The sequence below is a fragment of the Crocuta crocuta genome, unplaced genomic scaffold, assembly GCF_008692635.1.
Source record: "Crocuta crocuta isolate KB4526 unplaced genomic scaffold, BGI_CrCroc_1.0 scaffold248, whole genome shotgun sequence".
Classification (NCBI taxonomy): Eukaryota; Metazoa; Chordata; class Mammalia; order Carnivora; family Hyaenidae; genus Crocuta; species Crocuta crocuta.
The window spans coordinates 4,851,458-4,860,861 of NW_027532409.1; positions in this window are offsets into that span (position 1 = coordinate 4,851,458).

Genomic DNA, 9,404 nt, shown 5'->3' on the forward strand with positions numbered 1-9,404 from the left:
CTGGGATCACCCCCAGGTAAACTTGCCCTGAATGTCTTGGCCTAGCATTTGCTTCTGGAGGAACCCATGCTAAAACTCTTCTAAATAAGACACGTATATTTCCTACACTTCTCTGTACACTGGTTACCTCCCCTTGCCTGGATGCCTTCTTCTCTCTCATTTGCTTCCCTCACAGAATCTGGGGCCCATGGATGATAGTGGCCCAGCTGGGGTCTGCCTGGCATGATATAGACCAGCCATATCACCAGTCTCCTTCATGGTACTCTGCCTCCGTTAATATGACCTGAGTGCAATTTGATAGAACCTTCTTCAATGATGGAAATATTCTCTATCTGTGCTGTCCAATAGAGTAGCCATGTGTTATATGTGTCTATTGAACATTTGAAATGTGACTAGTGTAACTGAGGAGGTAAATATTTTATTTTATTTATTTATCTATTAATTTATTAATTTATCTATTAATTATTTATTATTATTTATCTATTAATTTATTAATTTATCTATTAATTATTTATTTATCTATTATCTATTAATTTATCTAATTAATTAATTTATCTATGTTATTAATTTTAAATAGATATGGGTGGCTGGCAGTTACTGTATTGGACACTCAGCTCTGAGACATGCCTTACCCCCTGTAGGCTGCTAAGTCTCCTGGAGCCCAAGCCTGACAGACTGTGAGAAGGGCCACCAGGTGAACCCAGCTCTCTGCTCCCAGTTCAGTGACAGGACCTACCAGAACTTCCTCAGGAAGGTCACAGGGCCCCAGGGAGGTTAGCAGTCTGGGCCCCAACAGATCCTATCATGAACTCCTCCTTCTGCAAATGCACCATCCTTCACCCACTCCCTACCCCCTGTACCTAGAGGAGACAACCCTGAGGGAGGAGAACTGGGTGGCTGGCCTGGGGACAGGGAGTTGGGCCTGGTGGTGCTGAATGAGAGACATCTGCTATACCCACCAGCCTGGCTTTCTTTTGTATAGTAAACTGAAAATTCCTCCCTAGAGTTGAGGAATAAACATGTTTTTCAAATAATACAGTGTACTGAGCCTAAAGTACCTAGAATTCAGGACAAAGTCAGGCTCGCAGTGGGGCCTGCTGGAAGTGATCCAATGTCTATCTTCCCTCTCCTCTGAGGACAAGAACCCTGCTATTTATCTAGGCACACAGCCGTCAGAATAAAGGCCATATTTTCTGGTGTCCCTTGCAACTAGATGCGGCCGTGTGACTAAGTTCTGTCCCGTGACAGGTAAACAGAAATGATCTTCATCATAAAAGTGTCTTTAAAGAGAATGTGTACCTTCTCACCCTTTTTCTCGTTCCTGCTGCCTGAAACACATGCCCAGGGAGGAGGGTAGCCCTCTTGAACTGTGAAGAGAAGCCTGGCTGTAAGGATGGTAGAGCTCAGGGTAGAAATGCCAACTAGTTCAAAACAAGGATTTTTGTGAAATTTAGGGCAGGAGAAAACAGGGCTCCAAAAAACTTCCTTTGGTTAAATAAGATGCAGTGGGTCCAAACGTTGACCCAACTCTTACGAGCTGTTAATGTGTGTCAGAGGCAAATCTTTATTTATTTACAGAGTTTGTGCCCAAGGCCAAGACTTGTGCGAGGCACTAGGGATGCAGCAGGAAACAGGACACTTAAGAGTCTGTGCCCTCACAGAGCTTCATTACCATTCCCGACATTTCCTAGCTCAGTGTACATTCTAATGTGTTTTTACGGTCACCTGCAGTCAAGATGGCATTGAGTCTGTGCTTTAAAAATAACCTGCTCCCTAGCCAGAGCCGTCACACATTGTAGATGGAAATGCAAAATGGTGCAGCCACTTTGAAAACCAGTTTGGAAGTTCCTTGTCAAGTTAAACACACACTTAGCTTAGTGCCCAGTAATCCCAGTCTTAGATTTTTACCCAAGAGAAATTAAAACATGTCCACACAAAGACGTGTGTGGATGTACATGGCAGATTTGTATGTAATAGCCTCAAACTAGAAACAACCCAAATGTCCATCAGTAGAAGGATGGATAAACAAATTGTGATAGATCCACACAACAAAATACTGCTGAAAAGTACAAAGGAATGAAGTCTTGTATACAGGATATGGATACATCTCAAAATCACTGTGTTTGGTGAGAGACACCAAACACAAGAATATCTACTGTCTGATTCAATTTATATGAAGTTGTAGGAAAGGCAGAACTAATCTATAGATATAAAGCAGATCAGTGATAATCTGAGGCTGGGGTTTGGGGAAGAGGATTGATAGCAAAGGGGTACAAGGGAAGTTTACGGGGGGTGGTGATGAAAGTATTCTTTTCTTGATTGTAACAGTGGTTACATGACTATATATTTATCAAAACCCATTGAATTTTTACACTTTACATTGTGGCTTTTATTGGATATAAATCATATTTCAATAATGATACAGGAAAAATTAACCACACTGTGCATGAATTGTGGGGAAAAATAACTTCTGTTTATACAATGCAATAATACATGAATTATATATGTTTTTAATAGTGAAATCACATAGCCATACTCACAAATATGGTAAACTCTTTGGAATGGAAAGGGATGAGAAATACAAAGTAGATGGAGGTTGAAGCCTCAGACCTGTCAGGCAAGGAATTCAAGTCCTGCAGAGTAAATGGGGACTGAAAGGATCTTGGAGAACCGGAGGTCTGGCATTAGACTCACTGCTTAAAACTGTATCTTAGGTAACGGGGAACAAATGCCGATCTAGCAAAGGGGACCTGAGCTAAGCCACCCTGACTCATTAACTTCATCTGTGACGTCTCTAATATCGCCCCAAACTGAGAATCCTGAGCCACCTTCAGGAAGCCTGGTTTGGGACCAGGGTCCCAAGAGTCTGGGGTTAGACAAGTTCAGAAGAAGAAAACGGATGGAAAGATTCCTCTTAAAAATAAGCCTATGAAGAAAACTGACACTGAGGCAGCCAGTAAGCTCAACCCTTAACAGATGGATTCACTTGTGATAAGTGCAAATAATAGAGCAACCTGCAAGTGGCTTTAAAATAAGTTTAGGACTTTAAAAAAGGTAAAGGAAGGAATAACTTCCTTTCCTGTAAGAAGGAGAAAGTTGTGAAGCAAACAATTATTGGTCTGAAAAAGAAACAATGAGAAATACTAAAAGTGAAAAGCATCATTATTGAAGTGAACTCAAATGGAATAAACTCTAAATCAAACACATTTGAAGAGACAGTGAATTGATAGATATTCCTGAGTAATTCACCTAAACAGAGATAAATAAATGGAAAATATGAAAGAGCCAGTTAAGACATGGTAAACAGGGGCGCCTGGGTGGTTCTGTCAGTTAAGCATCTGACTTCAGCTCAGGTCATGATCTCAACGGTTTGTGGGTTCGAGCCCCGCATCGGGCTCTGTGCTGACAGCTCAGAGCCTGGAGCCTGCTTCAGATTCTGTGTCTCCCTCTCTCTCTGCCCCTCCCCCCTTGTGCTCTCTCTCTTTCTTGCTTTCTCTCTCTCTCAAAAATAAACATTAAAAACGTTTTTTTAACAAAACAAAGACATGGTAAACAGATTGAAAGATTCCAACATATGTGTAATAGAAATTCCAGAAGGATAGAATACAGGCTGTAAAAGAGTTACAATATTTAAGATATGATGGCTGAGAATATTTCAAATCAAAAAGAGAGTCCTCAGGCAAAAAACACATACCAGCAGTTAAAAACGGGTTGGTAAAAAATATATCTCAACCAGAAAAATTGTAATGATAGAGCAGAATGTCAAAGATAAAGAGAAAAATCTTGAGTTATAAAAGAAATTGCCTATGAAAGAATGCCAATTGAGCTGACAGAAGATTTCTCATCAATAGCAACAGATGACGGAGAGTAATATCCTAAACATGCAGAGGGAAAAGCATAATCAACCTATCTCAGTACACAAACACTGAGAAAGGAGAGCAAATGACAGACATTTTCAGTCTTTCATAGATTAAGAGAGTTTACCACCCATATCCTCATTGAAAAGATTAATAAAGCATGTATTTCAGCAAAACAGAAAGTGAAAGAAGAAAAACACGAAGTCACAAATTGGTCAAATATGTTGGTAAATGTAGTTAACTTCTGATCATATAAATATTAATTTTTATGAAAAATGATGTAATTAAAATTCTAGACTATTACAAAGAAGATGAGGTGGGGGGAGTTCAATTAGTAGTTACATTGTATTAAAGGAATTGTCTTGTCAAGAGGAAAATAGATACTGAATAACTTTAAACTGTTAGGAAAATACATAGTTAAATAAGTATGTTAAAAAGTGAAATAAAACCACTAAAAGAAATGTGATTTATAGCCTTCAAAAAAGTGGGGAGGAAAAGATATGGGCTACTAAAAAACACTATTTATCAAAAGTTAATTAAGAAAAAAAATTAAACTAACCACACATGTTCTTCACCCTACCTCACCTGCCAAAATCTCATGGTAATAGGAAACACACACAACACACACACAAAATAAGATTGCAGAAAATAAATCCAAATAAATCAGTAATCACAATAAATGTAACTGAACTAAACTTACCTATTAAAGACAGAGACTATCAGATGAATTTTTTTTCTAAATCAAAATCCAGCTAGAAGCCATGTATAAGAGATACTATACCTAAGACAATGACACAGAAATGTTCAAAATAGACAGAAAAAGATATCCCAGGCAAATACTAACCAAAGAAAACTGGCCTAACAATGTTAATATCAGGCAAATTAGAATATAATGCAAAAAAGCACTACTAGGGATAAAGTGAGTCATTATATTTATGATGAAACCAAGAATCCCATCAAGAGGGTGAAAACTCATGAACGGAACTCCTTCCCTGGAATTTGAATGCAGTCCTTTTGCAGCTATACTTATTCAAGGATTGATGGTTCATTAAACTGAATCTTCATGCAGGCTTAAGTCCCTTAATGTGGAAAAAGATGAGGCGTGAGGACAAAGGGAGATTAAAAAATAAGGTTGCTTACTAAATTATTAACCATAAAGCTATGGGCTAAATCAACATAACTGCAACCAGAACAATAAAGGCCTAGCATACCCTAAATCACTTGTGGTACATTTGCATATTAAATTAGAACACTTATATAACTGTAGCCTAGAAAATGGTCTTTTTGAAAATGTGCCCATAGTTAACACTTTCAGAAACTAAACTCACGTGGCCCCAAATGCAACTCAGCAAGCCTAACCTCCTTCTCTTTGGGGCGGGAGTAGAGATGGTAAAAGGGCTGAGTTGTAGTTGAAGGAAATCTTGGAGGCTCAAGAAACCTAGGGCATTTGACAAAAGTCACATTTGATGACCTTGTAGACAAGAAAGACGAATGAGTTGGATGAGGCACATTTAGGTGAATTTGTCTTGAGCCCCAAAGGGCAGCTGATTAATAGATGCTGTTAAGCAGGAGGAAAGTTCTTAATTGTTGAGTTCTATAAGCCAGGCTCAAATCCTGGGTCTCTCATTCATTTACCAGCTAGGTGACCTTGAGAATTTTTTTTTTTTATTTTTCTGGTTATCAGTCTTCCCAGAGAAAGCTGCCCATCTCAAGGATCATTGTGGAAATTGAAAGAGATAACTCATTAAAATGCTCAGCACATGACAAGCACTCAACAAGCGATACTTCCATTCTCTAGAATAGGATCCACATGTATGATACAAGTTGCAGAGTCTTAGTGACACAGAGTTCAACAGTATAAAACAGCAGTTTGTAATCTGGGCTGCAATAATAGGAGCATGCTCTTGATAGTGAGGGAGAGTTCTGCTCTGCTTAACACTGGTCAGACCCCATCTTGCGTAGTGGTTTTATCTGGGGAAGCCATGTTTTTATTGGGACCTAGACCAGTGGTTCTCAAACTGTGGTCCCCAAGACCAGCAGCATCAGCATGGTGAGGGAATTTGTTAGAAATGCAAATTATTGGGACTCACTCCAGCCCTTACTGAATCTGAAACTCTCAGAGTGGGACCTAGAAATGTATGTTTTAACAAGCTGATGTTAACAAACATTAACATGATTCTGATGCATGCTAAAGTTTGGGCACCACTGACCTAGACAGACATACATATTAAAAACACGTCTCTTCAGTCCAGCTGAAGGACCTTAAGATCTTCAGCCTCAAGGAGAAAAGATGTGATCAACCTAAATAAGGGAAGATGGAAGAAGGAGCTGGCTTGTTTCTCCATGCCACTCCAGTGATGGTTAGGATCAAGCACGGAAAACACGGGGGAACAAAAATAACATGGTGGGTTAAAGAAAGTGCTCTTGTCTGCAGGTAATTGACAATTGACCCAACTGGCCTAAATCATAAGGGATTTATTGATTGATAATAGGAATCCAGAGGTAGGGAGGTTCTTATCCGACTAATTCACCCAATCAACCGCATCCTGAAAGACCTAGGCTTTTCCTACCAGTTGCTTCTACATCTCAAGTGGATCAGCCACTCTCCATGTGGTTGCTCAATAGTAGAAGAATTTCCCAGCTCACATGCTTAGACACTAAGAAGCAGAGGAACAAAGTGTGACTTCCTTGTGTCTCCTTTTAAGGAAACTTTCCCAAGAGGGGCTCCACTCTGCCTCCAGCAGATGTCCCCTCAAATTTCATGGTGAATGGAACACAGCAGGTCACATGACCCTTCTTCAGCAAGTCCCCAGCCAGGATAATGGAATTGCTAGCATTGGCTTGGACCAGGGTTTATCTACCTCTTCTGTGCCATGGACTTCTTTGGCAGTCTGGCAAAACCTATGGACCCTTTCTCAGAAGACTGTTTTTAACTGCATAAAATAAAATGATAGCATTACAAAGGAAACCAATTACACTGAAATACAGCTTCCAAAATATATTATTGAAAATGTGTGATATAGGAATAAACTTGCTTCTTTATTAGTGCCTTAAATAACAAATTCTAGCAGCAGATCTAATAACAGCCATAATTTTGAAGTAGTGATGAGTGTGAACAGTGTTCTGAGACACTGTAATAACTTTTGTGATATGAAAATATTTGTGATTTCTGTTGGTGACAAAGTCACAGAGTTGCTGCCAACACTACTATGGTTTGTTGCTTACATTCATAATAGAAGGAAATGCTAAATTTCAGTTGGAGCTTAGTGAAGACAGAGGTGTAGCGGTTGTTTCCCCCATGCAAGTTGGTGAATCCCATGTGTATCATCCACGGACCCCAGATCGGGGTGATCTGTGAACTCCACACCAAGAGCCCCTAGCTTAGATTAATCAAGATTCATACGCTGGGGCTAGGAGCGGGCAAGTCTTCATGGAAACAAATGGCTTCCAACAAGTGTGGATACCTAAGCCACATCAAGACTAAATCAAGCAACACAAGAAGTGGGAGCGGGGAGTGGGTGGGAGTGCAGGGTGGAGGGAGAGCGGGGTGGGAATGGCTCTGAGGTCTGCTCCCCGTCCTATCAAACACTCCTGCAGAAGAACCCTCCTCACCACCGGAGGGAGAGACAGCTCAGTCACCGCATGGTGCACAAAGCAGGATTCCCTCCATATTATTCACTTTTGTTCCTGGTTAGTTTTTGAAAAATAGTTGTATGCATATTAAGTTACAGATGCAACACTTGCCCTTTACAAATGTTCGGCCCACTGGGGTATGTTCCTTCTATTCTACTCCTTAGAAGGGACCACAGCCCTCAGCTTGGTGGGTGTCTTTTCAGACAACTTGCTGTGCACACAAGGCATCCCAACAGCTCACGAGCCAGCACGCAGGGAAACTTGTGAGCAATGCAGATTCCCGGGAACTGCCCTTCTCCTTGTTGGTGAATGAGGGCAGCTTCAGTGTGTCAAATGCTAAGTTCACACTGTCCCCTTAAATTCTACCCCCCCCCCACAATGTTTTAAGATTGTCAGAGTTGTTGGGGGAGAGCAGTTGGATAGACTCTCTCCGACTGAAAGTATATAGTCATCTCTCTGGTGCTAGTATCTCCATGCTTTAAGGATTTCCCACACACCCTGAAACACCCCGAGTGTGTGACACAGTTCATAGACCCATATTTGGAGAATCGTTACCCGCAACGGCAAATCATCAGAAATAACTTAGCTGTCCATCAGTAGGTGAGTCCTTAGGGTCATTGTGGTGCCTCCGAGTGGTAGAATGCTCTTTCTGTTAGCAGCAAAACCCAGAGCTGGTAAGAAGCAAGGCCTATGGCATGTGGTTAAGTGAAACCAACACCCACTTTTAGAAAATGTGTTGTTATTAATTTTTTTTAGTTATGTGTGTCTGTTTCTTTAAAGGATCATACGGTGCGGTATTTCTCAAACTATCCATTGGCCATATCCATCAGAACCCTGTTGGACATAGATTCCTGGGCTCCACTCTAGAACTGCTGGGTCAGAATCTCCAGGGATATAGCCCCCAAACCCGGGTTGCTCACTAGCTCCCCTGACTCAGATGCCCCGGTTCTGCCAAAGTGTGGGCCTGGGTGGCTCCCGAGTCCCTGTCCCCATCCCCTGGATCAGGCCTCCATCATCCTCTGCCCCCACCTGGTTCCTCATTCAGGTGCTGGGATGATTTTGGAGCTGTGCCTGGACCTGTAGGTCGCTCGTCACATAGCCAGGACTTGCCAGGACAGTCAGTTCTGCCCTGAACCCGGAGGGCCAGCCCCTGGGTTGAAACTCTGACACTCTGTCACCTCCTAAAATGAGGCATCCCTGCCTCACACCCTGAATCCTGGGGTGAAGGACCAAGAGTGGAGGGCGGAAGCCTTATCCCTGTTTTCAGTTACCCCATCCCCACCGTGCACGAGGCAGAAAGGGAAGCTCTGGGCAGGATCAAGAGGGGAGCCCTGAGAGGGTGGGGCTCACACCAGGGTGGCCAGGCAGCTAGGGTGGGTGGGGTTTGGGCCAGAAGTCAGGGCCTTGGAGACCAAAGGAGCTGGGGGCTGGAGATGCAAGAGTAAGGGAGCTGAGCCAGAGGTCCCTGGCCAGGGGCCTGCTCTCCCTCCCCATCATGAGAACCACCTGGGGCATTAGCTATTGATGCAGGCAGGGATCTGAAGGCCAAGAGGGGGCCTGGACATCTGACTTTTAAGTACACCAGCCCCTTGTTATTCTTAGGGTGCTGCACAAAGGAGGACGTGGCCTGCCACTAAGCTGGAGGTATCCAGAGGCTTATCTGAAACTTAAGGATAGACCTAGGTATACTTTTAGGAACGGAAGTGCCCTGAGGTCAGCACAACTGGGTTCTGGCTTCCACACATGAATCACAGCAATATTGGGGCACCTGGGTGGCTTAGTCAGTTAAGTGTCTGACTTCAGCTCAGGGCATGATCTCACAGTTTGTGGGTTCGAGCCCTGAGTCAGGCTCTGTGCTGACAGCTCAGAGCCTGGAGCCTGCTTCGGATTCTGTGTCTCCCTCTCTGCCCCTTC